This window comes from Chlorocebus sabaeus, chromosome 4 (genome assembly GCF_047675955.1).
Source record: "Chlorocebus sabaeus isolate Y175 chromosome 4, mChlSab1.0.hap1, whole genome shotgun sequence".
NCBI lineage: Eukaryota > Metazoa > Chordata > Mammalia > Primates > Cercopithecidae > Chlorocebus > Chlorocebus sabaeus.
Genome location: NC_132907.1, coordinates 36,757,675 through 36,777,095, shown reverse-complemented (window position 1 = coordinate 36,777,095; position 19,421 = coordinate 36,757,675). Strand labels below are relative to the sequence as shown.

The 19,421-nt window shown below is 39.4% G+C and overlaps 1 protein-coding gene and 1 long non-coding RNA gene across 3 annotated transcripts in view; one reads left to right on the top strand and one right to left on the bottom strand.

The window, feature by feature from the left end:
* Positions 1-19,421, top strand: part of RAB3C (RAB3C, member RAS oncogene family) — a 291,721-nt gene that overhangs the window by 14,274 nt on the left and 258,026 nt on the right. The window lies entirely within an intron of this gene.
* The window catches only part of LOC119628307 (uncharacterized), a 69,464-nt gene continuing 62,599 nt past the window's right edge, over positions 12,557-19,421 (bottom strand). Inside the window, exon 4 of the long non-coding RNA XR_012092768.1 lies at positions 12,557-13,045. This is a non-coding gene — a long non-coding RNA (uncharacterized lncRNA). The remainder of the gene's footprint in view (positions 13,046-19,421) is intronic.

Genomic DNA, 19,421 nt, shown 5'->3' with positions numbered 1-19,421 from the left:
TACATATATGTGTGTATGTGTATATATATACACATATATATATATAGCTGAAAGCCTTTTAATGATTCCCAATATTGAAATAATGATATTGTGGACTTCAGTGATTTTCCAAATTCAGTATCAGAGGTTAAGTTAAACTTTACCCAAACACACTTCAAAGCTGTAGGAGAGGAGTTTTCCCACAGTGCTGTGAGTTCTTGGGGCTCCCTTTCTTATCTTTTCTTACCACTTGGATTCTTCCTCTTATTAGCCCAGACATGAAACTCAGCTCTCTCCAAGTTTCTACAAAATTCCACTTGCTTTCAAGGATTTCATGAGTTTAGCAGATTTTTAGAAGTTACTCGGTGGCAGGCAGTGTTCTAGGACAGGTCCTATCACAGGGAATATGGCCTTTGGTCACGTTCTCCTCCCTGCAGTCTGTCCGGACCACAGAACACTTCTATCTACACACAGATGCCTCAGTGTCTTAGCTTCTACCCCAAGAGGTGTATGGATGAATGCTTTTTGTTGCATGTCATAACAATTGGAAATAGGGGGATAATTTAAGTCATCTATTTCAGAAGTTATGAAACTCTCAGGAAAGTGTTGGGTGTTAAAACCTCTTGCCTTCTGAAGTTAGGTAATAAGAGAAAGTATATTCTGTAAAACTGACCATTTCCATTTCAGAGAATAACATTGGTGGGAATTCAACAAGAAGAATATCAAAGATAATACTTCACTTGAGCATTTAGCACATACCAACACTTTTCCTTTGCTCATCTCACTATTCCTATTATATAGATGAGGAAACTGCAGTTTAGAATAGATAAAACAAAACAAAACAAAACAAAACAAAAACCTTCCCAAATGTTCACAAGTAGCGAAGGAGCAAATCGCAGAGCTGGGATTCCTTCTTTGGCAGCCTGACTCAGGGCATGTGCTCTTATCCATACTCACATCCCACTAAGAATGTGGAATGCTCTTTTTCACAGATGCATCTGCATGCACATAATTTTAGAGATAGAAAATAGGTGGAATGGTATTTTCCTGCTTCTCACCATACTGTGATTTATAAGGCCTGGATTACCAGTAGCTGGGTCCTCTCTGGCATCCCAGGACTACAAAGCTTCCACATTTCTGAGTATGTGCAGGAGCTTCAGGGACCAGAGCTTGAGCTTCAGGAGCTTCAGTACCACATCTGAATCTAGTCCTGAGCTTCAGGACCACATCTGAATCTAGTCCTGAGCTTCAGGACCACATCATTGCAGCTATCAGGATTGCATTGTCAGAGTCTAGGGGCTCTCCCAGCCACTGTCATTCCTGTCCCAGCAGACCTTGCTTACAATCTTCCCTCTGTGGTCTGGGGTTCTCCTTTACTCTGCTGCTGTCAAGACCCCAATGTGGGCTAGCCCCACTCTGGGAAACCTCTGGAACCAAACTGGAAGTAAACTATAGAGTATGGGCTGAGAGAAGAACACTGGCCTTTCATACTAGTAGAAACAGCACATGGTTTGATAAAATTAATGTCCTTTTTCTTAATACTCTGTCAATATACATCTACAAATTTCAAAGCAAAGTAAAAAACCATTACCATACATACACATGTATAGTATATATCTGTTGGGATCATATATGTATTTATACACACATATATGTGTATATATATATTGTATATATTGAAGTTTCAAACTTGTTCGTTTGGTGAAGGGTAGAATGAACCAGCTGGGTCTGCGTGTCACTAGCTGTTGAAGAACACATTTGGCCCAGACAATGAGAACTCAATGCACAGGCTGAGAGAAATCAGGGTAACCTATTGAAAAACAAGAACCATTCCACTTTAACTTTCTCTCAGACTCTCCTTTTAATTTCTTTCTTTCCTTCCTTCCTTCCTTTTCCTTTTCCTTCCTTCCTTCCTTCCTTCTTTTTCTTTTTTCTTTTCTTTCTCTGTCTTTCCATTTTATTTTATTTCTCCATGAGTTATTGGGGTACAGGTGGTATTTGGTTACATGAGTAAGTTCTTTAGTGGTGATTTGTGAGATTTTGGTGCACCCATCATCCGAGCAGAATACACTGCACCCTATTTGTAGTCTTTTATCTCTTGCCTCTCTCCCACTCTTCTCCCCAAGTTCCCAAAGTCCATTGTATCATTCTTATGCCTTTGTGTCCTCATAGTTTAGCTCCCACATGTCAGAGAGAACATATGATGTTTGGTTTTCCATTCCTGAGTTACTTCACTTAGAATAGTAGTCTCCAATCTCATCTAGGTCACTGCAAATGCTGTTAATTCATTCCTTTTTATGGCTGAGTAGTATTCCATTATTCATGCACACACACACACACACACACACACACACACACACACCCCACAATTTCTTTATCCACTCATTGATTGGTGGGTATTTGGGTTGGTTCCACAATTTTGCAATTGTGATTTGTGCTGGTGTAAACATGTGTGTGCAAATATCTTTTTTGAATAATGACTTCTTTTATTCTGGATGGATAACCAGTAGTGGGATTGCTGGATCAAATGGTAGTTCTACTTTTAGTTCTTTATGGAATCTCCACTCTGTTTTCCATAGTGGCTGTACTAGTTTACATTCCCACCAGCAGTGTAGAAGTGTTCCCTGATCACTGCATATATGCCAGCATTTACTATTTTTTGATTTTTTTTATTATGGCCATTCTTGCAGGAGTAAGGTGGTATCGCATTGTGGTTTTGATTTGCATTTCCATGATCATTAGTGATGTTGAGCATTTTTTCATATGTTTATTGGCCATTTGTGTATCTTTTGAGAATTGTCTATTCATGTCCTTAGACCATTTTTTGATGGGATTTTTTTTTTTCTTGCTGATTTGTTTCAGTTTTGTGTAGATTCTGAGTATTAGTCCTTTGTCAGATGTATAGATTGTGAAGATTTTCTCCCACTCTGTGGGTTGTCTGTTTACTCTGCTGACTGTTCTTTTTGATGTGCAAAAGCTCTTTAGTTTAATTAGGTGCCAGCTATTTATCTTTGTTTTTACTGCATTTGCTTTTGAGTTCTTGGTCATGAAATCCTAGTAAGCCAATGTCTAGAAGGATTTTTCTAATGTTATCTTCTAAATTTTTATAGTTTCATGTCTTAGGTTTAAGTCCTTAACCCATCTTCAGTTGATTTTTGTTTAAGGTGAAAGATGAGGATCCAGTTTCATTCTCCTACATGTGGCTAGCCAATTATTCCAGCACCAGTTGTTGAAAAGGGGGGACTTTATGTTTTTGTTTGCTTTGTCGAAAATCAGTTGGCTGTAGGTATTTGTGTTTATTCCTGGGTTCTCTATTCTGTTTCATTAGTCTACAGACCTATTTTTATATCAGTTCCATGCTGTTTTGGTGACTATGGCCTTATAGTTTAGTTTGAAATCAGGTAGTATGATGCCTCCAGATTTGTTCTTTTTGCTTGATCTTGCTTTGGCTATGCAGGCTCTTTTTGGTTTCATATGAATTTTAGAATTTGTTTTTTAATTCTGTGAAGAATGATGGTGATATTTTTATGGGGATTGCGTTGAATTTGTGGATTGGTTTTGGCAGTATGGTCATTTTCACAATATTGATTCTACCCATCCATGAGCATGGGATGTGTTTCCATTTGTTTGTGTCAGCTATAATTTCTTTCAGTAATGTTTTGTAGTTTTCCCTGTAGAGGTCTTTTGCCTCCTCGGTTAGGTATATTCCTAAGTATTTTTATTTATTTGTTTATTTATCTATTTTTGCAACTAATGTAAAAGGGGTTGAGTTTTTGATATGACTCTCTGCTTAGTTGCTGTTGGTATATAGAAGAGGTACTGATTTGTGTACATTAATTTTGTATCTGGAAACTTTGCTGAATTCTTTTATCAGTTCTAGGAGCTTTTCAGAGGAGTCTAGGGTTTTCGAGGTACACTGTCATATAATCGGGAAACAGTGACAGTTTGATTTCCTCTTTCCTGATCTGGATGCCCTTTATTACTTTCTCTTGTCTGATTGCTTTGGGATCGGATTTTCAGTACTGTGTTGAAGAGGAGTGGTGAGAATGGGCATCCTTGTCTTGTCCTAGTTCTCAGAGGGAATGCTTTAAGCTTTTCCCAATTCAGTATTTTGTTGGCTGTGGGTTTGTCATAGATGGCTTTTATTACATTGAGATATGTCCCTTGTATGCCAATTTTGCTGAAAGTTTTAATCATAAAGGGATGCTAGATTTTGTTGAATGCTTTTCCTTCATCTATTGAGATGATCCTGTGATTTTTGTTTTTAATTCTGTTATTTGGTGTATCACATGTATTGACTAGTGTATGTTAAACCATTCTTGCGTATCTGGTATGAAACTCACTTGAACATGGTGGATTATCTTTTCAATATGTTATTGGATTCAGTTAGCTAGCATTCTGTTAAGGATTTTAGCATTTATGTTCTTCAGGGATATCAGTCTGTAGTTTTCTTTATTGATTGTATCCTGTCCTGGTTTAGGTATTAAGGTGATGCTGGCTTCATAGAATGAAGTAGGGAGGGTTCCTTCTTTCTCTACCTTGTGGAATAGCATCAAAAGGATTGGTACCAATTCTTCTGTGAATGTCTGGTAGAATTCTGCTGTGACTCTGTCTGTTCCTGGACTTTTTTATGTTGTTAATTTTTAAATTACCATTTCAATCTCGCTGCTTTTTTTTGGTCTGTTCAGGGTATCTAATTCTTCCTGATTTATTCTAGGAGGGTTGTATTTTTTCCAGGAATTTATCCATCTCTTCTAAGTTTTCCAGTTTACATGCATAAAGGTGTCCATAGTAGTCTTGTCTGATCTTTTGTATTTCAGTGGTGTCAGCTGTAATATCACCTGTTTCATTTCTTAGTGAGGTTATTTGGATTTTCTCTCTTCTTTTCTTGGTTAATCTCGCTAATGGTCTATCAATTTTTTTTTTTTTTTTATCTTTTCAAAGAACCAGCTTTTTGTTTCATTTATCTTTTGTATTTTTTTGTTTGTTTCAATTTCATTTAGTTTTGCTCTGATCTTCATTATTTCCTTCCTTCTGCTGGTTTTGGGTTTGTTTTTTTCTTGTTGTTCTAGTTCCTTGAGGTGCAACCTTAGATTGCCTGTTTGTGCTTTTTAGACTTTCTGATGTGGGTGTTTAAGGCTATGAACTTTCCTCTTAGCACTGCCTTAGCTGTATCCCAGAGGTTTTGATAGGTTGGGTCATTACTGTCACTCAGTTCGAAGAATTTTTAAATTTCCATCTTGATTTTGTTTTTGACCCAGTGTTCATTCAGGAGCAAGTTATTTAATTTCCATGTGTTTTTGTGGTTTAGAAGGTTCCTTTTGGAATTGATTTCCAGTTTTATTCCACTGTGGTCTAAGAGAATGCTTGATATAATTTTAATTTTCTTAAATTTATTGAGGCTTCTTTTATGGCCTATCATATGTTCTATCTTGGAGAAAGTTCCATGTGCTGTTGAATAGAACATGTATTCTGCAGTTGTTGGATGAAATGTTCTGTATGTATCTGTTAAGTCCATTTGTTCCAAGGTGTAGTTTAAATCCATTGTTTCTTTATTGATTTTCTGTCTTGATGACCTGTCTAGTGCTGTAAGTGGAGTATTGATGTCCCCCAGTAGTACTGTGTTGCTGTCTATCTCATTTCTTAGGTCTATTAATAATTGTTTTATAAATTTGGGAGCTGCAGTGTTAGGTGCATATGTTTAGGATTGTGATATTTTCCTGTTGGATAAGGCCTCTTACGGTGATATAATGTCCCTCTTTGTCTCTTTTAACCACTGTTGCTTTAAAGTTTGTTTTGTCTGATATACAAATAGCTATCCCTGCTCACTTTTGGTGTCCATTTGCCTAAAATGCCTTTTTCCACCCCTTTAAGTTTATGTGAGTCCTTATGTTTTAGGTGAGTCTCCTGAAGGCAGCAGATAGTTGGTTGGTGAGTTCTTATCCATTCTGTGATTCTGTATCTTTTAAGTGGAGCATTTAGGCCATTTACATTCAATGTTAGTATTGAAATATGAGATACCATTGCATTCATCATGCAATGGTATTTTTGTTTTATAGGTCCTGTGTGATTTATGCTTTAATGAGGTTCTGTTTTGATGTGTTTCCAGAATTTGTTTCAAGGTTTAGAGCTCCTTTTAGCAGTTCTTGTAGTGGTGGCTTGGTAATGGTGACTTCTCTTAGCATTTGCTTGTCTAAATATAACTGTATCTTTCCTTCATATATGATGCTTAGTTTTGCTGAATACAAAATTCTTGGCTGATAATTGTTTTGTTTGAGGAAGCTGAAGATATGGCCCCACTCCCTTCTAGCTCGTAGAATTTCTTCTGAGAAATATGCTGTTAATCTGATAGGTTTTCCTCTATAGGTTACCTGGTGCTTCTGTCTCACAGCTCTTAAGATTCTTTCCTATGTCTTAACTTTGGATAACCTGATGATGATGTGCCTACACAAAGATCTTTTTGTGATGCATTTCCCGGGTGTTCCTTGCGCTTCTTGTATTTGGATGTCTAGATTTCTAGCATGGCTGGGGAAGTTTTCCTTGATTATTCCCCTAAATATGTTTTCCAAGCTTTTAGAATTGTCTTCTTCAGGAACACCGATTATTCTAAGGTTTGGTCATTTAACATAATCCCAGACTCTGGAGGCTTTGTTCATATTTTCTTACTCTTTTTTATTTGTCTTTGATTGATTGGGTTAATTCAAAGACTTTGTCTTCAAGCTCTGAATTTCTTTCTTCTACTTGTGCAATTCTATTGCTGAGATTTTCCTGAGCATTTCACATTTCCAAAGTTGTGTCCAAAGCTTCCTGAATTTTTGATTGTTTTTTCTTTAAGCTATCTATTTCCTTGAATATTTCTCCCTTCACTTCTTATATCATTTTTTGGATTTCCTTACACTGGGCTTAGCCTTTCTCTCGTCCCTCCCTGATTAGCTTAATAACTAACCTCCTTAATTCTTTTTTAGGCAAATCAGGGATTTCTTCTTGGTTTGGATTCATTGCTGGTGAACTAGTGTGATTTTTGGGGGTGTTGAAGAGCCTTGTTTTGTCATATTACCAGGGTTGGTTTTCTGGTTCCTTCTCATTTGAGTAGGCTCTGTCAGAGGGAAGGTCTAGGGCTGAAGGCTGTTGTTCAGATTTCTTTTTTTGTCCTACAGAGTATTCCCTTGATGTAGTACTCTCCCCCTTTTCCTGTGGATGTGGCTTCCTGTGAGCCAAACTGCAGTGATTGTTGTCTGTCTTCTGGGTCTAGCCACCCAGCCATTCTACCTGGCTCCAGGCTGGTACTGGGGGTTGTCTGCACAGAGTCCTGTGATATGAACCATCTATGGGTCTCTCAGGTGTGGATATCAGTGCCTATTCCACTGGGGTGGCAGAGGGTGCAGTGGATTCCGTGGGGGTCCTTAGCTTTGGTGGTTTAATGCTCTATTTTTGTGCTGGTTGGCTTTCTGCCAGGAGGTGGCACTTTGCAGAAAGCATCAGCTGTAGTAGTGTGGAGAGGGACCGGCAGTAGGCAGGGCCCTAGACCTCCCAAGATTATATGCCCTTTGTCTTCCACTACCAGAAAGGTGGGTGTGTAGGGAAGGACTATGGGGAGCTGGCCTAGGCCTGTCTGAGCTCAGACTCTCTTTGGGTGGGTCTTGCTTCAGCTGCTGTGGCAGATGGGGGTGAGATTTCCAGGTCACTGGAGTTGTGGAAGGATTATGGCTGCCTCTGCTGAGTCATGGAGGTTGTCAGGGAAGTAGGGGAAAGTCGGCAGTCACGGGCCTCACCCAGCTCCTATGCAAACTGAAGGGCTGGTCTCATTCACACAGTGACCCCAACAACAGCCCCGGTTCTGTTTCCAGATAGAGGGCAAGATGGGCTTGAAAACTTGCCTGAAGCTTTCTGCCTCACAGCTACAAAAGAAAAAGGCTTTAGTTTTTCCCCACCCTGTGAAGTCTGTAAGCTGGATTCAGATTTGTGCCCCCCCGTGAGTTCTGGCCAGGAGGATTCTTGCCCTGTTCAAATTGTTACAAAGTTCAGCTAGAGAATTCCTTCTCTCTGTGGAGTTTTACCCTCTGCTCCTCTGGCCGTCCTCCAGATGGATCCCTGTGGTGCCAGGCAGCAATGGGCTGCTTGGGGACCTGGAGAGCTCGCAGGGCCTTTCTGCTGCTTCCTCTACCACTGAATTTCTCTTGGCTCAGCTCTCTAACTTGACTCAGCTCCAGGTAAAGTCTGAAACTTCTTCCACAAACAAACCTTCAACTTCTCCAGTGGGGTGTGTGTTCGGGAGAGGAGGACCTCCCTTTTCCAGTTGCACAATTGGGGCACTCACAGTATTTGAGTTATTTCCTGGGTTCTGCAGGAGCAGTCTGCTTCCTTCAGAAGGTCTGTGGGTCCTCTCAGGATTGCTGTTTTTTTCTTGCAGTCAATCTGGAGCTAAAATTCACAGTGCAAGCCTCCATATGCTGCTCTGTACAGAGCACGATCTAATCCTGCCTCCCATCCACCATGATTCTCCCTCCCCTCAGATTCCTTTAATTTCATCTTTAAAATGGAGATGATTTTAGTTCTGCGTGTGAGGAGCTTGGAAGTCATCACTTCCATCTTCACACTAGAAAAAAGCTGAACAAACTAAAAATCAACAACTCTTCTTACATCCATCAGAGAAATGAAGTCACAGGGCAAATCACTGCCCCTCGTAATTGGAGTGACAGACAGGCAGATACAGAAAATCACAACTTAACAGAGCAGAAACTTCTCTGGGAACTAGCACTGAAGTAGAAAAACCTGAACTGGCTGGGCAGAGTGGCTCACACCTGTAATCCTAGCACTTTGGGAGGCCGAGGCAGGCGGATCTCTTGAGGTCAGGGTTTTGAGATCATCTTGGCCAACATAGTGAAACCCTGTTTCTACTAAAAATACAAAAATTAGCCGAATGTGGTGGTGGGCACCAACTGCCTGTAATCCCAACTACTTGGGAGACTGAAGCAGGAGAATCGCTTAAACCTGGGAGACGGAGGTTGCAGTGAGCCAAGATAGTGCCATTGCACCCTAACCTGGGTGACAAGAGTGAAACTCTGTCTCAAAAAATGAAAAAAAAAAAGAGGGCTTCTGTTCCAAGATGGCCGAATACTAACAGCTCTGGTCTGCAGCTCCCAGCGTAATTGATGCAGAAGATGGGTGATTTCTGCATTTCCAACTGAGGTACCTGTTTCATCTCACTGGGACTGGTTGGACAATGGGTGCAGCCCACGGAGGGTGAGCCAAAGCAAGGTGGAGTGTCACCTCACCCAGGAAGTGCAAGGGGTCGGGAGATTTCCCTTTCCTAGTCAAGGGAAGCTGTGACAGACTGCATCTGGAAAAACGGGACACTCTGCCCAAATACTGTGCTTCTCCCATGGTCTTAGCAATCAGCATACCAGGAAATTCTCTCCCATGTGTGGCTTGGCAGGTCCCACGCCAGTGGAGCCTTGCTCACCGATAGCACAGCAGTCTGAGATCGACCTGTAAGGTGGTAGCCTGGTGAGGGAGGGGCATCCGCCATTGCTGAGGCTTGAATAGGTAAACAAAGTGGCCAGGAAGCACAAACTGGGTGGAGCCCACCGCAGCTCAGCAAGGTGTACTGCCTCTATAGACTCCCCCTCTGTGGGCAGGGCATAACTAAACAAAAGCCAGCAGAAACTTCTGCAGACTTAAATGTCCCTGTTTGACAGCTGTGAAGAGAGCAGTGGTTCTCCCAGCACAGTGTTTGAGTTCTGAGAACTGACAGACTGCCTCTTCAAGTGGGTCCCTGAGCCTAATATAGTCTAACTGGGAGACACCTCCTAGTAGGGGCCGACAGACCTCATATGGGTGGGTGCCCCTCTGGGATGAAGCCTCCAGAGGAAGGATCAGGCAGCAATATAGGCTGTTCTGCAATATTTGCTGTTCTGCAGCCTCTGCTGGTAATACCCAGGCAAACAGGGTCTGGAGTGGACCTCCAGCAAACTCCAACAGACCTGCAGCTGAGGGACCGGTTAGAAGGAAAACTAACAAACAGAAAGAATAGCATCAACATCAACAAAAAGGACATCCACACCAAAATCCATCTGTAGGTCACCAACATCAAAGACCAAAGGTGGTTAAAACCACAGGTGGGGAGAAACCAGAGCAGAAAAGCTGAAAATTCTAAAAACCAGAGTGCCTCTTCTCCTCCAAAGGATCTCAGCTCCTCGCCAGCAACAGAACAAAGCTGGACAGAGAATGACTTTGACAAGTTGACAGACGTAGGCTTCAGAAGGTTGGTCATAACAAACATCTCCGAGCTAAAGGAGCATGTTCTAACCCATAACAAGGAAGGTAAAAACCTTGGAAAAAAGTTAGATGAATGGCTAACTAGAATAAACAGTGTAGAGAAGACCTTAAATGACCTGATGGAGTTGAAAACCGTGGCACAAGAACTTCATGGTGCATGCACAAGCTTCAGTAGCCAATTTGATCAAGTGGAAGAAAGGATATCAGTGACTGAGGATCAAATTAATGAAATAAAACAAGAAGACAAGATTAGAGAAAAAAGCAAAAAGAAATGAACAAAGCCTCCAAGAAATATGAGACTATGTGAAGAGACCAAATCTACGTTTGATTGTTGTACCTGAAAGTGATGGGGAGAATGGAACCAAGTTGGAAAACACTCTTCGGGATATTATCCAGGAGAACTTCCCCAACCTAGCAAGGTAGGCCAACATTCAAATTCAGGAAATACAGAGAACACCACAGAGATACTCCTCAAGAATCACAACCCCAAGACACATAATTGTCAGATTCACCAAGGTTGAAATGAAGGAAAAAATGTTAAGGGCAACCAGAGAGAAAGGTTGGGTTACCCACAAAAGGAAGCCCATCAGACTAACAGCAGATCTCAAAGCAGAAATCCTACAAGCCAGAAGATAGTGGGGGCCAATGTTCAACATTCTTGAAGAAAAGAATTTTCATTCCAGAATCTCATGTCCAGCCAAATTAAGCTTCATAAATGAAGCAGAAATAAAATCCTTTACAGACAAGCAAATGCTGAGAGATTTTGTTACCACCAGGCCTGCTTTACAAGAGCTCCTGACAGAAGCACTAAACGTGGAAGGAAACAGCTGGTATGAGCCACTGCAAAAATATCCAAATTGTAAAGACCGTCGATGCTAGGAAGAAACTGCATCAACTAATGGGCAAAATAACTAGCTAACATCATAATGACAGGATCAAGTTCACACACAACAATATTAACCTTAAATGTAAATGGGCTAAGTACCCCAACTAAAAGACACAGACTGGCAAATTGGATAAAGAGTCCAAACCCATCAGTATGCTGTATTCAGGAGACCCATCTTATGTGCAGAGACACATGTAGGCTCAAAATAAAGGGATGGAGGAAGATCTACCAAGCAAATGGAAAGCAAAAAAAAACCACGGGTTGCATCTGACAAAGGGCTGGTATCCAGAATCTAAAGAACTTAAACAAATTTACAAGATAAAAACAAACAACCCCATCAAAAATTGGTCAAAGGATATGAACAGACACTTCTCAAAAGAAGACATTTATGCAGCTAACAGAGACATGAAAAAATGCTCATCATCACTGGCCATCAGAGAAATGCAAACCAAAACCACAATGAGATACTATCTCATGCCAGTTAGAATAGCTATCATTAAAAAGTCAAAAAACAACAGATGCTGGAGAGGATGTGGAGAAATAGGAACACTTTTACACTATTGGTGGGAGTGTAAATTAGTTCAACCATTGTGCAAGACAGTGTGGGAATTCCTCCAGGATCTAGTCCTAGAAATACCATTTGACCCAGAGATTCCGTTACTGGATATATACCCAAAGGATTATAAATCATGCTACTATAAAGACACGTGCACATGTATGTTTATCGTGGCACTATTCACAATAGCAAAGACTTGGAACCAATCCAAATGTCCATCAGTGATTGACTGGATAAAGAAAATGTGGCACATATACACCATGGAATACTATGCAGCCATAAAAAGGATGAGTTCATGTCCTTTGTAGGGACATGGATAAAGCTGGAAACCATCATTCTCAGCAAACTATCACACAAGGACAGAAAATCAAGCATCGCATTTTCTCACTCTTAGGTGGGAATTGAACAATGAGATCACTTGGACACAGGGTGGGAAACATCACACACCAGGACCTGTCGGGATAGGGGGCAGGGGGAGGGATAGCATTAGGAGAAATACTTAATGTAAATGACATGTTGATGGGTGCAGCAAACCAACATGGCACATGTATACCTATGTAACAAAACTGCATGTTGTGCACATGTACCTTAGAATTTAAAGTATAATAAAAAAAGAAAAGAAAAATCTCAACTATAATTGCATTGTTGGAGGCTCGGTGTGGACCAGTCTGAGAGAGAAAAATTCCAGGGGGTGCCAGTCTTAGGGGTCCCCTTCACCCTTTTTACATTTTACCTTCAGGAGCCCTAGCAGGTCCTCCAGTGAAGATCAGAGAAAAATGTCTCATTTTTCCAGCAGGGGAAAGTGGAAAGTAGTCTTTGAAATGTACTAGAAGGTTCTGTTCCTTTAAAAAGGGGATGCTAATGGTTGAACTAGTTACACCTTCTAGGGATAGTGCAAAGATTAGGTGTGATAATACATGTAAAGCACATAGAACATGTAAGACCTATGCTGCTGTTATTATTTAGCCATATTCCAGTACATAAGCTGAGAGTTATCCGCATCTACTAAAGAAGCTACACGTGAGTTGGAGATCCAGAGAAAGGCTGAAAGAAAGGTGAAATTTAGCTTGAGGAATGCCTTTATGCCTTTAAAATGTATAGTGGTTTGCATTTTGAAAACATTACCATAATTTGGCATACTATTGTATACATTTTCCTGTGAATCCCATAAAATAGTTATTCATTCCCTACTAAGGTAAAGAAAATTTCTGAATCTGACCTTTTCTGGGCCCTCTCACTTCAGAAGCCACGGTTAGGATTTAAACCTTCCAGCGCCTTGGCCACTTCCTGTACCCTGGGCAGCATCCTTTCAGCTTGATGGTGAGTTGTAAACAGTGAACTGGCTCCTGCAAGAGCAAACAGTAGCAGATACATGGATAAATTGCTGGCCAGAGATTGCAAAGCACATCACAATTCTAATCGATTCTGAGAGACAAACGTGGAGACCTGCAAACCTGTGTACAGATGAGGACTTTCACCAGGACAAATAGCCTGGAGTCCAGATGACAGATATTTGGGAATGCTCACTTTAAATATTTTCTTTCTTAGCTTTAAAAATTTAGCCTTGCCTTTGAAGCTGTCAGAAAAAAATGATTTTTGTTTCTCTCTCTCTCTCTCTCTCTCTCTGTCTCTCTCTCTGTATGTGTGTGTGTGTGTGTGTGTGTGTACATACGTTTTTATTTCTCTTGGGCAAATCCCTAGGAGTGGGATTGTTAGGTCATATGGTAAATACAATTTAACTTCATGAGAAAGTGCTAAACTATTTGTCAAAGAGGCTGTGCCATTTTAAACAGTCTCAGCAGCAATTTATGAGCATTCTGGTTGCTCCACATCCTTGCCAGCAATTGTTGTCAGGTTTTAATTTTTTTTCTAATTGTAGCTGTTATAATAGGTATACAGTGGTATCTCACTGGGGTCTTAATTTGCATTTTCTAATATCAACAATGTTGAGTATGTTTTTTGTTTGCAATTTGCCATTTTCTTTTCTTTTTTCACAGGTGACAATGATTGAGATTTGAATCTACTTTATGTGTTTCTGCACTTCAATACATATGTCCCATCCTGATTTTTACCCTTCTAATTTCAAAGAAGAATTGCATGTTTTTTGGATAATTTACCCTAGTTCCTCCTTCCATTCACCTTTAGACTATTATCAGTAGTAGTAGTTGGAACACAGTAACTTTATTTTATTTAACCTTTATTTTAAGTTTAGGGGTACATGTGCAGGTTTGTATATAGGTAAATTTGTATCATGGGGTTTGTTGTACAGATTATTTCATCGTCTGGGTATTAAGCCTAGTACCCCTTAGTTATTTTTCCTAATCCTCTCCCTCCTCTCACCCTTCACTGTCCAATAGGCCCCAGTGTGTTTCGTTCCCCTCTATATGTCCATGTGTTCTCATCATTTAGCTCCCACTTGTAAGTGAGAACATGAAGTATCTGGTTTTCTGTTCCTGAGTTAGTTTGCCAAGAATAATGGCATCCAACTCCATCCCATGTTCCTGCAAAAGACATTTTTATGGCTGCATAGGATTCCATGGTATATGTACCACATTTTCTTTATCCAGTCTACCACTGGTGGGCATTTAGGTTTATTCCATGTCTTTACTATTGTGAATAGGGCAATAATGAACATATATGTGCATGTGTCTTTATCATAGAACAATGTCTGGTCCTTTGGGTGTATACCCAGTGGTGAGATCGCTGGGTCTAATGGCATTTCTGTTTTTAGTTCTTTAGGGAATTGCCACACTGTCTTCCACAATGGTTGAACTAATTTACACTCCTACCGACAGTATATAAGCATTTCTTTTTCTCTGCAACCTTGCCAGAATCTGTTATTTTTTGACTTTTTAGTAATAGCCATTCTGAATGGTGTGAAATGGTATCTCATTGTGTTTTGATTTGCATTTCTGTAAAGATCAGTGATGTTGAACTTTTTTTCATATGTTCTGTGTTTGAAGTGTCTGTTCATGCCCTTTGCCTACTTTTTAATGGGTTTTTTTGTTGTTGTTCTCTTGTAAATTTGTTTAAGTTCCTTATAGATGTGGTATATTAGACATTTGTTTTATGTATAGTTTGTAAAAAATTTCTCTCATTCTGTAGGTTGTCTGTTCACTCTGTTGGTAGTTTCTTTTGCTGTACAGAAGCTCTTTAGTTTAATTAGAACCTATTTGCCAATTTCTGCTTCTGTTGCAGTTGGTTTTGGCATCTTTGTCATGAAATGTTTGCCTGCTCCTACATCAAGAATGGTATTGCCTAGGTTGTATTCTGGGGTTTTTATAGTTGTGTTTTATATTTAAGTCTTTAATCCATCTTGAGTTAGTTTTTGTATACCGTATAAGGAAGGGGTCCAGTTTCAATCTTCTGCATACTGCTAGCCAGTTCTTCCAGCACCATTTATTGAATAGGGAGTCCTCTCCCCATTGCTTGTTTTTGTCAGCTTTGTTGAAGATCAGATAGTTGTAGGTGTGTGGTCTTATTTTTGGGTTCTTTATTCTGTTCCATTGGTCTATGCGTCTTGTTTTTGTACCAGTACAATGCTGTTTTGGTTATTGTAGCCCTGTAGTATAGTTTGAAGTTGGGTAGCATGATGCCTTTGCTCTTTTTGCTTAAGATTGCCTTGGCTATTCATGCTCTTTTTTGTTCAATATGAATTTTAAAGTAGTTTTTTCTAGTTCTGTGAAGAATGTCATTGGTAGTTTAATAGGAATATCATTGAATCTATAAGTTGTTCTTGGCAGTATACCCATTTTAATGATATTGCTTCTTCCTATCCATGAGCATGGACTATTTTTCCATTTGTTTGTGTCATCTCTGATTTCTTTGAGCAGTGTTTTGTAATTGCTTTTGTACAGATCTTTCACTTCCCTGGTTAGCTGGTTAGCTGTGTTGCTAGGTGTGTGTGTGTGTGTATATATATATATGTGTGTGTGTATGTGTGTGTGTGTATATGTATGTGTGTGTGTATATGTGTGTGTGTATATGTGTGTATATATATATTTGTGGCAATTGTGAATGGAATTGCATTCTTGATTTAGCTTTCAGCTTGACTGTTGTTGGTGTATAGGAATGCTAGTGATTTTTGCACATTGATATTTTTATATCACGAGACTTTGCTGAAGTTGTTTATCGGCTTAAGGAGCTTTTGGGCCAAGGCTATGGGGTTTTCTAGGTATAGGATCATGTAGTCTACAAACAGGGATAGTTTGACTCCCTGTCTTCCTATTTGGATGCCTTTCATTTCTTTCTCTTGCCTGATTGCCCTGACTAGGACTTCCAATACTATGTTGAATAGGAGTGGTGAGAGAGGGCATCCTTGTCTTGTGCTGGTTTTCAAGGGGAATGCTTCTGCCCAATCAGTATGAGATATAGTAACTTTGAAAGAACTTCTTTTTGTTTTTCCTCATCAGATCCACGGAATGGCTTAGTGCAGTTTAGATTTGTGAGTGGCCAATTGAATTCTTGTAAATAATTTCTTTTTCCTATCTAATTTGGAAAACAAATGTGAACAACTCTGAAGGAGGCTGTGGTTACATGTGTTAATCAGAGGTAACCTATTTGGTTCCTGGTCGGTAGAACTTCTGGGAAAACAATAGTTAAAATTTAAAATGACACAACAATTAAATCCATGATCTATTCTCTGCTGTTGAACCAAGGCCTACCTGGACCAACAACACAGTGGCTTTCCAAGACACCAACTTTCAAAGGTTAAGAATTTGCTTCATATTTTGAATTCCTTAATGACATTCTGTTGCGGTCTCACCCATAGATTTATATATTCAACAGGCTAAAAAGTTAATTGTTGTTTGTCTATAAAGTGATTTACATTTTGATGAGGGCCTTAGATGAACACATAAAATATATACTGATCAAATTTAGGAATGACACAAATCTGAAAAAGATAACTAATATTTTTGATGAAGGGATTGTCAGATCACAATTGAATTGTAAATCAAAGCAAACAAGAGGAAATTTAACAGAATACACATAAAGGTTGATGCTTCCGTAAAAAATAAGTTGTCAAATATAGAATGGGAATAGGAGAAACCTATGTTCATAATAGTCATGTGAAAATAGTGATGAGCATTTTAGGAGACTTTATATTAAGTCAAGTGTGTTAAGATATAATGGTTTCATTCTACTTTGCACTAAGTAGATAAATATCTAGAATATTGTGACCAGTTATGAGAGCTACACATGGGACTTTGAAAATCTGAAGAGGTGTCAGTTTTAACCTAGCAGGAGGTGTTCAATTTTTCAGACATGTCCTGGGAAGAGAGGATGAATCAGTTGGGATCATCCAAGCAGGAGGAGAGAAAGCTTATGGAGCCTGAGGGGTTCCTTCAGATGCCTGAAGTTCTCTCTATGCTGTAAAGGCTGCTTCACAGCATAGTGAACATCTTGCTGCTCAATGTGAAGGATGAAGCTAGGACAACAACCTCAGATGATGGATGCCATGAAAGGGACATGGGTTGGTGGGAAGTGCATGGCCCTGAAGATTCTTTCCAACTCTATGATTATTTGTTATTTGAGGTTCAAGAATAATACCATTTGAAGAGTCATTTTTGTACATCTTTTATGAAATTTGATGTGCCCCTTGCCTGTTCCTGTTTTCAAATTTCAGCTATATTTCCCCATGAAAATTTTGAGAATGTTCACATGACTTCAGTATTTAGAGATGTCAGTAAACTTACATAGCGCCTGTCTGTAAGCCTCTTTGACATTCATATGCTGTCAAATTGCTTCACTTGTGGTCTCAGCAAGATTAGGGCTGTTTCTTTCTTCATCCTCTGAGCTAGGATTTATTGCATTATTCTGAAGTTTTACAAAAACACACATACATTCCAAATGCATATCTTTTTGGCTCTTTGTGAATCTTAGGTGTGTTAAATTAGGAAATAGTATATAAAAAAAAAGGCTTCAAGAGTAAGTGAGATAATAACTTTTTCTAATTAATTCTTTAGAGGCTCTTCCTGAGAAGAATTTTGCTGGGTACACATGTCCACCAGCTCTGTCTCTCTCCTAGACATCCTCTTTTGCCCCCATTACCTTCTTTGCTGCTAACACAACAAGGTATATTAGCCCTTGAAATTAAAGATACTGCTGTCCCAGTTGTGCTTGTCTTCATCTAAAGGCAAACAGTCATATTCCAAAAGACTATATATTAGTGATATCTATATAATTCACCCTTCATATCCATGAGTTCCTATGTGTGGAGTGAACTAGTTGCAGATAGAAAATATTTGGGAAAAAATTTCATGTGTACTGAACATGTACAGACTTTTTTTCTTGTTTTCATTTCCTAAATAATACAGAATAATAACCACTATTTACATAACATTTACATTGTATTAGGTATTATAAGTAATCTGTAGATAATTTAAACTATACAGGAGGATATGCATATGTGAATGCCACATCATTTTATATCAAGTACTTGAGCATCTGCAGATTGTGGTGTCCATGGGAGGTACTGGAACCAACTTCTATAGATAGTGAGGGACAATTATGTTTCTTCAGGTTTTGAAACCAACATAATTTCGGAATGGCACCTGAAATTGATAGCAGCAGTCTTCATTACATCTTTTGAGGTATCCTAGAGATCCTCAGGCCTCAGTTTGAATGTCACCATAGGGTTATGGGGGTGCAACAGATAGTAAGCTATCAGGCCAAGTGAGTGAGCAGCTCTAGGAAATGTATAGTGACCCTTTTCTGGCTGTGGCTTAGCTGAACATTCTTACCAGACCCCCAAATCCAGGTTGGTTCATGTGGAAAAAGGTAAAAGGATCTTCTTAATGAAGGCCATTTTTAGGCCTGTTTGAATTTAGCAGCTCAGATAGGAGAGGGGCATTAAATAGTGAAAGGGCAATGTCTGCAGGAATAACACTGCCAAACAAAACAGTTAACTGGCTTTCTGGAGGACCAGAAATCATCATGGCAAGATATCATTGTTCAAATTAGTGGTCAAGAGTTGCAATCCTACTTTTGCCCTTGGCTGGCATGTGTTGAGGAAAGTTGACCTTAGCATGTGGGCTGGTGGGCCAAAAAAGAAAGTGATGCTATCTGCCTCTTTTAGAGGCCAACCTCTGCCCACTGGGAAGCATTTGTTACAGGTTTTCACAATTTCTAAATATATTTGTGTGGCCGTATAGACTTAAAAAGAGAAATGCTTAAGCTTATGTTTAATAAGAAAATGTAAAATGCAATTTGAAGCTTTATTATCCTCAACTTTCATGAGATACACACGGATTTTTGTTTGTCCTTATTCTTATACATAAAATTGCATTATCTTGCTGGCATTAAGTATTTGTAGATGAGGAATACACTATCTCACCATTTCCCTTTTTTCTCAGTTTTCTGTAAACATACGTGCACACACACACACACACACACACGCACACACCCTGACATCTAGGACAACAACCTGTTGTTGTTGAGGCTGAGCACTGTTTACTGTTTCTAACATTTTGCCATCTCTTGGAGCTTCTCCTTTTTCCTACTGCTACCCCAAAGAGAGAGATGTAACTATTAATCAACTTTTATGGGAAATGGAAAATAGACTGTCTAGCCTAGCATTGTACAATAGAGCTTTCTGCAATTATGCCAATGTTCTGTAGTTTGTACTGCCCGGTACAGTAGCCATTAGTCATATATTCCTATTTTGCATTTGAAATGTGGCTACTATGATTGAGGAACTGAATTTCTAATTTTATTTCATGT